At 47.7% G+C, this 13904-nt stretch overlaps 1 long non-coding RNA gene across 1 annotated transcript in view; it reads right to left on the reverse strand.

Moving 5' to 3' along the window:
• The window catches only part of LOC122462679, a 74147-nt gene extending 60495 nt beyond the window's left edge, over positions 1-13652 (reverse strand). Inside the window, exon 1 of the long non-coding RNA XR_006285390.1 lies at positions 13496-13652. This is a non-coding gene — a long non-coding RNA (uncharacterized LOC122462679). The remainder of the gene's footprint in view (positions 1-13495) is intronic.
• Between the last annotated feature and the right edge of the window lie 252 nt (positions 13653-13904).

Consider the following 13904-nt stretch of genomic DNA (forward strand, 5'->3'; position numbering starts at 1 on the left):
TCCCTGGAGATCACCATGGCCAGTGCTGGATCACAGGCGGTTCACTGGCTCTCATCCCTTCTTTGTTTGCGAGGTTGCTTGGTTTGTTATGGTGGTTCAACTTTATAAAGAGGGGTCTGGCTGAAGGTGGAAATCCGTAACATGGGGAGTGCTAAGCTCCTACTATTTGCACTAGGGGGAGAGGTACTGTACTAGGGGCCAAGGCAAGTCCTCATGAGAGTCCAGCTGGGCCCTCACACTTTAGAAACTACCAGTTGCCAAGCAGTTCAGCTCCACAGAGGATACTTCCATATTCCGGGGCTGGGGGGGGTGGGGGGATAGGAGGCAGAATGGGTCTGATGACTCTGTCAGCAGATAGATCCTCCAGCTAACCTACATCCCATGAGGAAGGGCTTCGCGGAGGGTCCTAATACAACCCAGCTGCCATGGAGCAACTCCACTACTGCCCCATGGCCTTGTGGGGAGGATTTCCTCACTGGCAGCCCAGCTCGCAGCTTGGGTACGCAGGTGAATTGGCCAGTGTGTGATTTTTGTTAATGTATTTCAAAGGCAGCAGAGGAGGGAGGCAGTGTTTCCTAGTGGATAGAGTACTGGACTGGAACTGGGAGACTTGGGTTCTATTCCTAACTTGGTCACTGGCCTGCTGGGTGACCATTGGACAAGCCATTGTATTTCTCTGGACCTTAGTATCCTCATCTGTAAAAAGTGCAGGTTAGGAATCGGACCTCTTATGTAAAGGGTGTGGACATCACCTGATGAAAGGCGCCATATAAAAGCTAGGTATTATCTACTTTTTTAATTGTCATAATCATGCCCAGAAATTTTGTGATGGACACATTTTCTAAAGCTCAAATACAATCCCATTACCATAAATCCAGCATACAGAGTACAGTAGCTAGAGATAGAAGGGTATAATAGTGTTGCTTCTGCATGGTAGGATCCGAAAAATACTATTACTAATTACACGATTTCCTTATGTTCCACGGTAATGCAATACATAGAAGGACTTCCCGCCAATTCAGGTTTAGGCCAAATCAAGACAATATATGTAACTCAATTCAAGTTCCTAAATTTGGTAATTCTTTAGCTGGGGTTTTTAGATGTTTCTGAGCTGCATTTGTGAATGCCACGGAGGAAAGTGATGGGGGTAATTACTGTAATTCGGAACAAATGTGTTACTTCTGAAAGTCATTTTCTACTTGGAATAGCCAATCCCATTTGTGTGACCACGTTGCACAGCTAAACCCTGCCAGGATTTCGAGGAGTTCATTTCTCCATCTGAGGCAGGAAATCTAATGCTCACCAGATTATTAGTGTGAAGAGTTGCTGTGGAGTTGCACAACACAGAGCACTCTCGTGACAATTAGCGGGCCAGCTCTTCAAGTGGTATAAATCACTTGACTCGGTGGAGCTAGGCCACTTTTCACCAGCTGCGGATCTGGACCTCTGAGTCCAGGCCAGGTTTGTGTCCCTGGTAACAATAGCAGCTCATTCTGAGCCCATGGCAGGATTTGAACTCAGACTCAGGGACAGGCTGGAGTCTGGTGCTGTGCTGAATTGGGGTCTTAGTGGGATGTATCCTGCACTCAGGAAAGTATGCCTTTATTCATTTTTTAACCTATTCTACAGGTTAAAAATGGACTTCCTCTGCCTCGGCCAGAGACTAGTGATAGGGCTTCAGCTGAAATCTAGCTGAGGTCAGAAGTGACCAAATTTTGCTACAATCTGATGCCTATTTGGTGACCTCGGTGAAATAACGTTGGTGTCTCAGTCCAGTCCTGAAGGTGCATATTCCACACACACCCCATCACCACACGTGCCATTAAAAGCTTGACCTTGGCCCCTGTTGAAGTTGCTGGCAAAGTTCCCATTGCCTTGAGCCGTGCAGGATCAGGGACTGGCTGTCCCCCTGGTTAGCAGTCTCAGCAGAGGGGCCATGGAGACTCAACTCCCCTCTCATCCCTGCAGCTCAAGGCCCAGGCACACTGGCAGGCCTGTGGGAGGAATCATGTCCTGCCACTGCCCATGTGGTAATTTTTCTGTGGATAAACAGATCTTTAGCCTCCATGGCTGACATCCTGGCACTTTTCGCCAGCACCAAAAAGTATCCTCAATGATGCTCATGGCCCCCAGCATGCTGATATCATAGCAACGGCTCCTTGTTTGGGCACTGATTTCCCAGGACCCTTGATGGGGAGAAGAGGAGCAGGTGGTACATACCAAGCTGAAAAGGTCAATTTTCTAAAGCCCTGGTCCCCATTAGTCATTATCCATCAACCCCATTGACAGTTCCTCAATGTGAGGCTGAATGGAAGTGACATGAGACTGAAACTTGGGCTGCGGAAGGGGGAATCCAGGAGCAGGAGGAAGAAATCTGCCAGCGATTGTACTCATCTAATCTCTTTTCATAGCCAGATATTTGCTAAATAGTGTTGGTTTGGTGGCCCTGTGCCCTGCCTCTCTTTACCATGAAGTGCTCATTCAGAACAGTACATTCAAAGGGCCCAACCCTTGCTCCATTCCTCCTGCTCCCACTGAAGTCAATGGAGGATTGGGTATGTGAGGAATGCAGGACTGTGGCCCGACTCTACAACTATCTTCTGTGGGATCCCAGGAGCAATGACCTACAAGACTTTTTTGTTTGAAATGAACAAGCTGCAGGGTTCAGTGGGGACAATTAGCACAGAGAGGCCGGGGCAGGGAGTTATTCACCATGTGATTCCATACATATATTCCCCTCCCCATCCCCAAATCACAGCCCGCTAGCTCCTACTAGTCAGCTGTGGAGCCCCACTGGGGCATACAGCCAGCCTATGGGGGGAGGAGGGCGTCGGGTCTAGTTGTCCTGGAAGTCAGTTCCATTTCTAAGCACAAGCGCTCAATGTTAGTTTTGTAAACGTAACCTGCTGGAAGGGTTTAAATTTCCCACAGACAAGGAGACTGGCTGCTAGGGAAAAACTGGCTTCCTTCTTCCTCCTAACTCCTCCATGGTGCCCCCTCCTAACAAAGTCATATAAGCCCTAAAACTAGCCCTGCATAGCTCTCTCGTGCACACGTGTGCCCGCCCAATGAGTTGGGATGGAGGAACAGGCTGCTCCCAATCTGAACTCAGGTACAAATTAAAACCAAAACCCCTTCTATCAAGTGGAATATTTGTCAGGAGCCTCCTAAAAAATTAATTGTTTTCCCGAGGGAAGGTCCAGCAGGGGTCAGAGGCCTGAATATGCAAATCTCATGCTTGAAAGTGTCTGGCAGACGTGATCCGCACATCTGATTCCCCTGAGGGTTATTTTCCCTTCTCTCTAGCCACATCTTCTCTCACATCTGCTATCACAGGGTCTTTCAGATGAGCAGCTTGGCAGCTCTGCCCATTAAAGTGTAACCCTTCTGCCCATCAGAGCTGGCAGCAACAAGGGCCGGGTTCAATATCTAGGGGATCCATTCCAATAACACAATGCAAACCGGCTCGAGCCCCCACCCAGTGACCTGGGACAAATATATACCACCCCCCTGGGCACCTCCAAGAGGCAATACTTCCCCTCTCGCAAGCACATAGTCTGAGTGTAGCAAAAAGCCTTTTAATAACAGAGAGAAACAATGTGGCATTATGTTGGGGAAACACCACCAACAGGATTCATAACACAACCCATGAGCAAAAAAAACCACCCCAAGCAAATTGGGGCATGCCCCTTTCCCTCGGGTTCTTGAGTCCCAGCACCCAAACGTCTCTTGAGTCCAGCAATCCACAAATCACCCAAAGTCCAAAAGGTCCAGCCCCAGAGTTCAAAAGTTCATCTGCATAGTGTTACTCCCCCAGTCTGGCTAAAATGTGCCTGTGTGTGGGGGAAAGGGGTAAGGGGCACCTTACGTGTCCTGAAGCTGACTGCCCCACAGGGCTCTGCTCTGCTACGCTGTCTCACGAACGGCTCTGCTCCACCACGACCGGCTCCGCTTTGCACAGCTCGCCGTCTCACGAACACGCCGCTGTCTCACGAACGGCTCCGCTCCACCACGACCGGCTCCGCGCTGCACAGCTCGCCGTCTCACGAACAGCTCTGCTCAGCTCGCCGTCTCACGAACACGCCGCTGTCTCACGAACGGCTCCGCTCCACCACGACCGGCTCTGCTCTGCTCAGCTCGCTGTCTCACGAACGGCTCCGCTCTGCACAGCTTGCCGTCTCACGAACAGCTCTGCTCAGCTCGCCGTCTCACGAACACACCGCTGTCTCACGGACGGCTCCGCTCCACCACGACCGGCTCTGCTCGGCACAGCTCGCTGTCTCACAAACAGCTCTGCTCAGCTCGCTGTCTCACAAACAGCTCTGCTCAGCTCGCTGTCTCACAAACGGCTCCGCTCTGCACAGCTCACCGTCTCACGAACAGCACCACTGCAGTCTAGATCTTCCGGCTCCCCACTACTTGACACAGTGCTCAGTGATTTCAGCTCTTAGTGATTTCAGCTCTCAGTGATTTCAGCTCATAGTAGTGGGGGCCTTAGTGCTGGTGCACCATAAGGCCAAAGTGAATGCAGCACAGTACCCATAGCAAGACTCTTAATAGACCCAAAATTAGCTCTGACATTCCACAGTGGAGAGAGACAGAGGTGCAATTGGTGCTTCAGGCCCTCACAAAGGGGCCCACACCACCAGGTACTAATACCTGTCTCAAGTCTCTCTCCATTCACACAGTTTTGGAACCCATGACCCTTGCCTAGCGAGTGCTACTTAGTTGATGGTGAGTCCCTCCATCATAGCAAAAGGCCAAGTACAGTTCCAAGCACAGTTCCCCTAATCAGGGTAATAACAATTTATTCTTCCCGCCCCAATAACAGAGACACTGGGGATCCCACAGCAGCCGAAGTGACCATTTGGGCAGCTATGGCCTCAGTCTAGGCGGGGTGGGTGTGCCTATGCAAATGAGATCAGCCCCTGAAGTTTTTTTTTTCACAACTTGCCACACCTCACCACCAGATGTCAGGGTGGAGCTCATCCTGACACTGCTTACAAAAGCAAACACCATGTATGCTGAAGCCAGAATGTCTCCCCTTCCCACATGTGAAGTCACATGACTTCACATAGCAGCCATGTGACCCCATGCGGAGAAATGTAAAGAAAGAGAGAAAGACAAAGACTAATTTACTGGAAGGAAAGAAAGATACCAAAAGGCTGCTGCTTTCTGGGGAATGGTTTGAAAAAAATATCAAAAAAAGACAAAATGAACTAAAAGAAATAATTATTTGTTCAGCTTTACTAGGGAGGCAAGGGCTAGATCAGAGCAGGATTCACAGTGGTTCAGAGGGGTAAGGAGGCAAAGACTAGGTCAGAGCTGGATGTACATCTTCATTCTTTCCTTTTCCCTGTACATTTGTTCAGCACCTTCCATCTGAGACTCTAGAACATAAGAACGGCCAGACTGGGTCAGACCAGTGGTCCATCTAGCCCAATATCCTGTCTTCTGACCGTAGCCAGTGCCAGATGCTTCAAAGAGAATGAACAGAACAGGGCAATAATGTAATGATCCATCTGCTGTTGTCCAGTCCCAGCATCTTGCAGTCAGAGGCAAGGGACACCCAGAGCCCAGGCTTGCATCCATGATCATCTTGGCTAATAGCCATTGATGCATCTATCCATCATGAATTTATCTAATTCTTTTTTTTAAATCCAGTTATAGTTTTGGTCTTCACAACATCCCCTAACAACGAGTTCCACAAGTTGACTGCATTGTGTGGAGAAGTACTTCCTTATGTTTGTTTTAAACCTGCTGCCTATTAATTTCATTGTGTGATCCCAGCTTCGTGTGTTATGTGAAGGGGTAAATAACACTTCTCTAGTCACTTTTCCGCACATCAGTCATGGTTTTATAGACTTCTATCATATCCCACCATAGTCATCTCTTTTCCAAGCTGAATATTCCCAGTCATTTTAATCTCTCCTCATATGGAAGCTGTTCCATACCCTTAATCAGTTTGGTTGCCCTTCCCTGTGCTTTTTCCATTTCTAATATATCTTTTTTTAGATGGGACAAACAGAACTGCACACAGTATTCCAGGTATGGACGTACCATGGATTTCTATAGTGGCATAATGATATTTTCTGTCTTATTATCTTCCCTTTCATAATGAGTCTGTTGCCTTTTTTGACTGCTGCTGTACACTGAGTGTGTTTTCAGAGAACTATCCACGATGACTCCAAAATCTCTTTCTTGAGTGGTAACAGCTACTTTAGACCCCATCATTTTATATGTATAGTTGGGATTATGTTTTCCAATGTGCATTACTTTGCATTTATCAACACTGAATTTCATCTGCCATTTTGTTGCCCAGTCACCCAGTTTTGTGAGATCCCTTTGTAGCTCTTCGCAGTCTGCTTTGGACTTAACTATCTTGAGTAATTTTGTATCATCTGCAAACTTTGCTACCTCAGTGTTTACTTCTTGTTCCAGATAATTTACGAATATGTTGAACAGCACTGGTCCCAGTACATATCTCTGGGGGACACTGCTATTTACCTCTCTCCATTCTGAAAACTGACCATTAATTCCTACCCTTTGTTTCCTGTCTTTCAACTAGTTACTGATCCATGAGGGAACCCTCCCTCTTATCCCATGGAAGACTCGAGACTTTTCCAGAAATGGATTAATTCAAGCTGCACCTCACCCCATGAGAGGGAGGCACTTTATGCCCATATTACAGAGGGATGAACGGAGGGCCAGAGACAGATTTCCTGAGGTCACAGAGTAGAACGCCATGCATCAGATTCCCTGCTCTGCCCTCTACATCTACTGCTGCCCCTTGTCACTGTGCCCTCTAATGAGTCTTAGAGAGAATTGCCCATGCACTAGGACTGATGACATGTCATTGTGAGATTTGTCTGTATTACCGTCTTCTTGATTAAGCCAATGTAGACACTGGCAGGCAATCACGTCTTCCTTTCCACCAGGGGTAGGGTGCCAGGTGCCTAGCAGAGCCCAAAGAGTAGGCCACACTAGGCATGAAAAGGACATGGCCAGCAGCCACACTGATTCAGTACATTCCCTAGGTAGCCACTGCAAGCAGGATGGCTATGGAACCTGCAGCCAACTTTCAAGTTGCGGTCTCTGACCGAGGAAGGGCAGTGGTCGAAAGATGGCCTTTCCTTACAAAGGAAAGGTAGACCTGTGCAGGGAGGTGCATTCTGTGTGGATCTGGAACTGCCAGAACCTTGGGTATGAATCTTGGTAGAACTTAAACTACTGATTTCTGGAGTTTCCTCTCCTGTCTCCCCACCCCTCTACTCTCTCTCTTGTGCCACTGCACTGACTGGGACCCTCTCTTGGTAGCATGCCCAATGGGTGGGGAAAGAACCATCTCATTCCTCAGGATAGGAATCTCTCCTGCCAGAGTTCTGCCCCAGGCAGCACAGATACAGAGTAGGAATACACATCCCCATCTCACCAGCATCTCCTCAGAGCAGCACTTCATGGAGCTTCTTCAGACAGCCCACTGGCCGGAAATTTAACGGCATGTTCTCGAGTAACATTGTTTGCAGTTAACATGGAGAGAGGGATTCATCCATACCATGAACCTGCTCTGGTCCGAATTACAGCGCTCTTAAACTGAGCTCCCAGTCATGTTAACAGAGATGATAAATACCAAATAACCACAGCCTAAAACCAGGACAGCATCCTCCCAACCCTTTCCTCTCTCCTTTGCAGCGATGGGGGACTCAGAGATGTCTTACACACACTTTATTCTGCCTGGACTCTCCCTGATTATAGATGAGCCCAATCCCCTGTGGGTGTGGGGGGGCCCCCAGCAGCAGAACTGGGGTGGTTTCACTGCATAAGGGGAGGCAACAATTTGGGGAGGCAAACAAGGGGTGAGTGGCATGAAGCTTGGCATGGTGGTGGGTCCTTGTCCCCCAACACTCCAGGGGAGTAGGGCTGGAGGATCAGTTGCTACAGAGATGTTCCTGTCCTCCCCTGGCATCCACACAGCATGTGTGTGTGTGGGGTGGAGGTTAAGGGCCATTGCCAACTCAGAACTGCAGTCATGGGGAAGGAATGCTGTCGCTCAGCACCCTCTGGTGCTAATACTGCATCATCTGGTTTTTGGGCAGACCACAAGGAGGAGGATTTGGACCTAAATGGATTAACCCACTTTGCTACCCAGGAAAGTTACACCTGGGCACAGGGAGGGGGCAGAGACCCTCAAGCACACATGACACTTTAGCCATGTCCAACACCAAGAGCTTCTTAACTGAATGAATTTTAGTGCTCATGGAATCGAGGGACTGGCAGCTCTGCCCAGAGCTGAGCAAACTGGGCTTGGCAGCCCTCTGCCCGGCACAAGGTGCTGTCATTTGTCCCTGGGCAGAGTGGGTGTAAAATGCTCCCATTCAGATTTCCACGAATATAAATGATGACACAAGGTCCAAGGCAAAGGAACATGAGGCCCTGTGTGAACAGGCATGCGCGGTTCAAGCCTCACCGCCCCAGTCCCTTAGTTCTGCCGCTGCATCTCCATCCTTACCCCATGACGTGCAAGGATTACATGCAGGATGTCACATGTACATGGCCTGCGCTTCCTTTCCAACAGGATGCGGAATGCTTTAATGAGCAGGCGAGGCAACGCACTGCGGATTTAATGAGGAGTTAGTTTATGTCTGCAAGGACGGGATGGAGATGTAGAGCACGCTCATTGTGAACTTAGCCTGCACTTAGCAGTCTCAGCCAGTACCAAAACCAAAGTTCCTTAAGCCTGCTCATGAGTCCCTCTTACGGGCAATGATCTTACCCTTGCCGAGCTGCTAGCAGTGTGACATAGGGGCAACCTCTGTACCATCGCTGCATTATACCGATTCGTTTCTCTGGGAAGGCACTGCCTGCAAAGCAGCTCGGAGCATACAGAGTGCATCCTGGCTTCCATTAAAAAAATAAAGGCCTGGTAGAGTTTCTAAAGCCCTGAGATTTTTTTATTTTGATTTTCCCCCTTTTCCTGTGCCTTCAAAAAGGGCCCAGATGCCTTGACTTTGGCTGGATTCACTTGGCTGGCAGCCTTAACAAGGCACCAGTAACTGTGTGTGAGAGAGCCGTATTAATACACACATGTGGAAGCCAACCAACATATAAACATTCTTTACTGTTTGGGTCACAGCCCAGTGCTCTGTGAGAGCTTTTGTGCTGAATTTTGAACACAGACTAAATAGAAAGAGAAAAGGGCAGAGAATGAGAGGAAGAGAAGGCAAGGGTGGGACAACTGAAGAGAAGGAAGAACAGGAGGGAAAAAAAGCACTTTAATTAATTTATTTGGCAGTGGCAGGGAGGGAAATAGGAATGTAACCAAAATAGAAGCCAACTGTATTGGCTGGCTCTGAAATCTGAAGCAGGGTAAATGGAGAGGCTTTGCTGAATACATTATTTTAGGGTTGAAGGTTGCATAAAATTTACAAACCAGTCTGCTGAGATGAATGAATTGAGAGTGGGTAGATGTGGGATTTTAGTGTTTTTAAAAGCAACGCTCATTCAGGGCTGAAATGACCAGGATTCCATTGCAAATCTCATTACAGGGGCTTATACGTGTATCTGGGAATAAGGGGGAGGGGGCGATGGTTGAAGTATTTCTCCGTCAGCCAATGAAAATGACAGTCTCTTCGGAGCTAATGAGACCCATCTGGATATTGACTGTGGTCGGGAGTGCTAAATCAGAAACTATTCCATCGATGGCCAGTTTGGCCAAATATGAAACATTTGCAGTGAATCAATGGCCGGTGTCGGCGACGCAGAAGCCAATAGCCTTGACTTCTTTTCCAGAGCCTCCAGAAAAACATTCGTCATTTTGGCTTTAAAGGGCCACTCTGAGTTTTTTCCAGGAATCACATGGAATGAGGCAGAGCCTGTTTGAAAAATCCAGATAGCAGCACAATAATAGATTGCTTTTGTTTATTATTGTGATGAAGTACACCATTTAAATCCATTGGCTACATTTGGCAGAGCACCTCAAAGGTGCAGAGAGCTGCTAAAGTGCTAAGAATTCTCATCAGAGCTGGACAAAAACTACAAAACGGTTTCCACGAAGATTAGCTCAGATTTAAGAAATTAGTTTGCTGCCGCTGGGCTCCTGCCCGCTTTGTGCTCAAGCCCTGCAAACGCTGGCGTGCTCGCGCTGCGGTTGCACCAGTGGTCACAGAAAGCAAGGGTTCAGCTCTCACACCTGTGGCTCCATTATACACGGCAGCTGGACACTGTTCCCCAAACCCCATACCAGAGCCCAGGCACAGAGGGAGATGAGCCAGCTCAGGATCATCTGCCTGTACTCTTCACAGCTAGGAGCATGGCTACACATGCAATCACTTTGTGTGCATGGAATGAAAGAAATTCAGTGTAAACACCCTTGACAGCCAATAAATCTTAGTTGCCTAACTTTTCTAGGGATAATAAGGCCAGGCACATTACCCAGAAGGGAAATGTTTTAACATTGTCTAAAGTTCCCTAATCTTGTTTATCTATCCCCACTCCTATTCCCTGAGGCATTCAAAGTCCCAATGGCTTCTTCCAGCCCTCCTGCTGATTGAGTGAGGGTCAGCCAATCAGAGAACAAGAAACACTGTCATGTGACTTATGACCACTCGCAGCTAAGACGTTTATATTTGTCGTACTAGCAGCGCATTGAATATAGATATTGACCTATTAGCAACCAGTCGCATAGGGTACACCTTCCCTGCAGCTGGGAGCGTGCTTCCCTGCTCGAGCAGACAGACACACGCTAGTTCTGCTCCAGCTAGTGCACTAAACATAATAGCTTGGCTGGGGGTAGCACAGGCAGCAGCCTGGACGAGCTGCCCAAGTGCGTATCCAGGGGTTCTGCCCGGTTTGCACTGAGCTGCCCCCATGCCATCGCACCCATGCTACTTTTTTTAAAATGTGCTGGCTGGAGCAGAGCTACCACATCTGTCCACTCGAGCAGGGACGCATGCTCCCTGTTGCAGGGTAGAGGGATCCATAGAGGGGGAGCGGAAACAACCTGCAAAAAGTGTATCTAGTAAGTGAGAATAACTAATGTAATGTAGGAAAGTGTCATCTCTTCAGAGACATACTGTGAGCAGGGAAAGGGCTCAATTATGCACCCTGAATCCTTCGTTCAGCTTCAGTTACTCTTCAAAACAAGGCAAAACTCCCCTCCCTGTTCAGTTCTGTACCTTTCAGTGCACAGGGATTCCTTGAAGGAGAAAGCACCAGCCCTTCAGTGTCCTGATGTGCTCTCCTTTTTATTGGAACACCACTCTCTGACAAAGCCAAACCAAAACTCTCGTTCTTAGGGCCTGCTCTCTAAATGTATCCTCGTTCAGAGAGAGAATTTCTATCCCTTTCCCCTCAGACAACCGATGGAAAAACCAGCAGTGGCAAAAATGGGTTTGCTGTCAGCAAACATTCTGGGCTGTGGTCTCACTGGACAAGCTGAGAGTCAGCCTGCTTTGTACCCCAAAAACATCTTCCAAGGAGAACTCAGGGTACTGTAGGAACTGGTGTAGGTATTTCATTAAGTGGCGCTATTCCCTCCTAGTCCCAGTTGAGCCAAAGCTCCACGTTGTTGGGGCTCACTGTGATGTTACAGGGGCTGTCCTTTCCCTGAGACATTCAACTGAGGTTCTGACCACTTTTGACCATTAAAATTCCCATAGGAATTTCTGCAAGAGTAGTAGCATTAGCCCAGAGTCCTAGCCAAATTCCCATATATGTAATTACAGCATGCCTCTCTTCAACTCACAATTGACATTTCAACTGGACCTTGGATTCATCTTCATTTCCTTTCCTAAGCTGATGTATAGTGTTGTTGGAAGTGGGCAAGCAGCTGCTGCATTCTCCCCCAGAAGTGGCTGCATTTTAGTGGTGGGCAGAAGGATTTCTTTAAGACACCAGTGATAGAAGCTGTCTGACCATAAGATATAATTAACTTTAACGGCATTGTGGATACATTACAGATTTTCAGAACACAGTGAATAATTGCTTTCCTGAGCAAAACAGAACAAAATTCCAATATTCCAGAGGATAACTCAGATGTGATTTTACTCCACTCACTGTGTATTTATAACTATACGAGTATATTTACTTTGCATTATGCCCCAAGTCCTCAAATCTAAGGGCCCTTCATATTTGTAGTGTACAGTATCCATTGCTGAAAGTGAATTCCCAATTCTCCCAGCACTTTGAAGACCTGGTCGGTGGTCTCATTTTGTGGATGTGAAATTAGCATGGCTTTTATCAGGTGCCAGAGGGATGGAGGAAGGAGCCAAGCTCCTTGTTTCTCTCTCCCAGTCACAGGCAGCCCAAGTTCCCATCAGCCGATGGCAGGCTGCTCAACCTCAAGCAGTAAAAATAATCCCGGGGGTTCTCCTACTAAGCCATTTTGGGAAGAACAAAGCAGCCTTAGACCTTGGGCACAATTAGAGTCAAAACAAGAGCCATTTTGAGTCTCACCAACAAAAGAGTGTTTGGCCATTTCAACCATTTTCCTCTGAAATAGAGCCTGGATTCAAAGGAGGACCCAACTGCCTAGCCTCTGCTGCCTGTCAATGGTTAATACAAAATTATAATCATCCGTAGCTCTTTTTAGGCCTCTCACTCAGACTAGGCTAAATCAGGAGCAATCCACTGCAGTCAATGGCATTATACTACTTTGAAACAAGAGAGAGTGAAAAGAGAACAAAGCCTTATGGTCCAAATTCTCTCTTGGTGTAAATTAGTTCAGGTGCATTGACTTCACTTTACACCAGCAGACAGTCTACCCCGTTATCTTTTAAGCTCTCTACAAATATTAACTGAACCTCACAACTCTGGAATTGCTCCAGGGCTGGATTTGGCCAGAGAATTCATGGCCGCACCAGGAACAGAGCATAGAAGTCTTGATTCCCAGCCAAGGGTGCTGGAACAATTTGTACAGTGGGGGGCGTGGAGAGCCATTAAACCAAACTATAAACCCCGTATATAATAGAAACAACTTCAAGCCACGGGCTGCGGCAGCACCCCCAGCAACCCTAATTCCAGCACCTATGTTCCCAGCCCAAATCTACTAGACCATGCTGCCTCCTATGAAAGAAGCTGAAAGCAGAGTGCTGTACCACTCCATGTGGCTGCATGTATCATTCGCCATTTGATTTTCCCCTGCTGTTTTTCCATGGACACTTCCAGCAAGGAAAGTTCCATTGAAAGGGGTTTCCCGCTCTTTTGTGGATGAACAGCTGAAGAGATGAAACACTCAAATGATGGAATTTCCCTCCTCGTTTTATCTGGAGGAAATGGAACTATGAAAGTTTCACTTAGTCCACAGCAGCAGCAGTAAATGGAACCAACTTCTAGAGATGGGCAGAACAACTGTAGTAAATGATATGGGGTTTGGCCTGAAGGTAGGGGGTAATTTGCTGCCCAGTCCCCTTCCAAAGCAGTAGGCAACATAAAGGTATAAGTACGTAAGTCTTTCAGACCAGAGGAGGCCAATAACCCTTCTAATCTGGTATCCTACCTTATGCAGGCACCTCTATGCAATGAATCAATTTCCTTCCAAAGTAACTTCAGTAAATGCTGCAGAGAAGGATCTGGCCAGTGTTTCAAGTGAAGGCAACAAACCCCATGATGCTGCTGTGAGACCAACTTGTGCTCTTAAGTGTGGATTTTGCTTTCTGCTGGTCTGTCACCTCATCTATTTGTAATCTTCCTCCCAAGCCCTGCTCACCTAGGAAAGGCACTACTGATTGGCCAGTGCTGTGGCTGCATCTCCAGGTGAATTGCTAGCCAATGACCAACTCACCTGCATTGCATCAAGTGCATAGACAGCCAGGGTACAATCAGTGATAGCCCAACCCTTTCTGTTGCCCTGAACTGACATTAAAAGTGTTGCCACTAGCTTGCTCGATTTAAGGGCAGAGAGTGAA

This window comes from Chelonia mydas, chromosome 13, assembly GCF_015237465.2.
Source record: "Chelonia mydas isolate rCheMyd1 chromosome 13, rCheMyd1.pri.v2, whole genome shotgun sequence".
In the NCBI taxonomy this organism is placed as follows: domain Eukaryota; kingdom Metazoa; phylum Chordata; order Testudines; family Cheloniidae; genus Chelonia; species Chelonia mydas.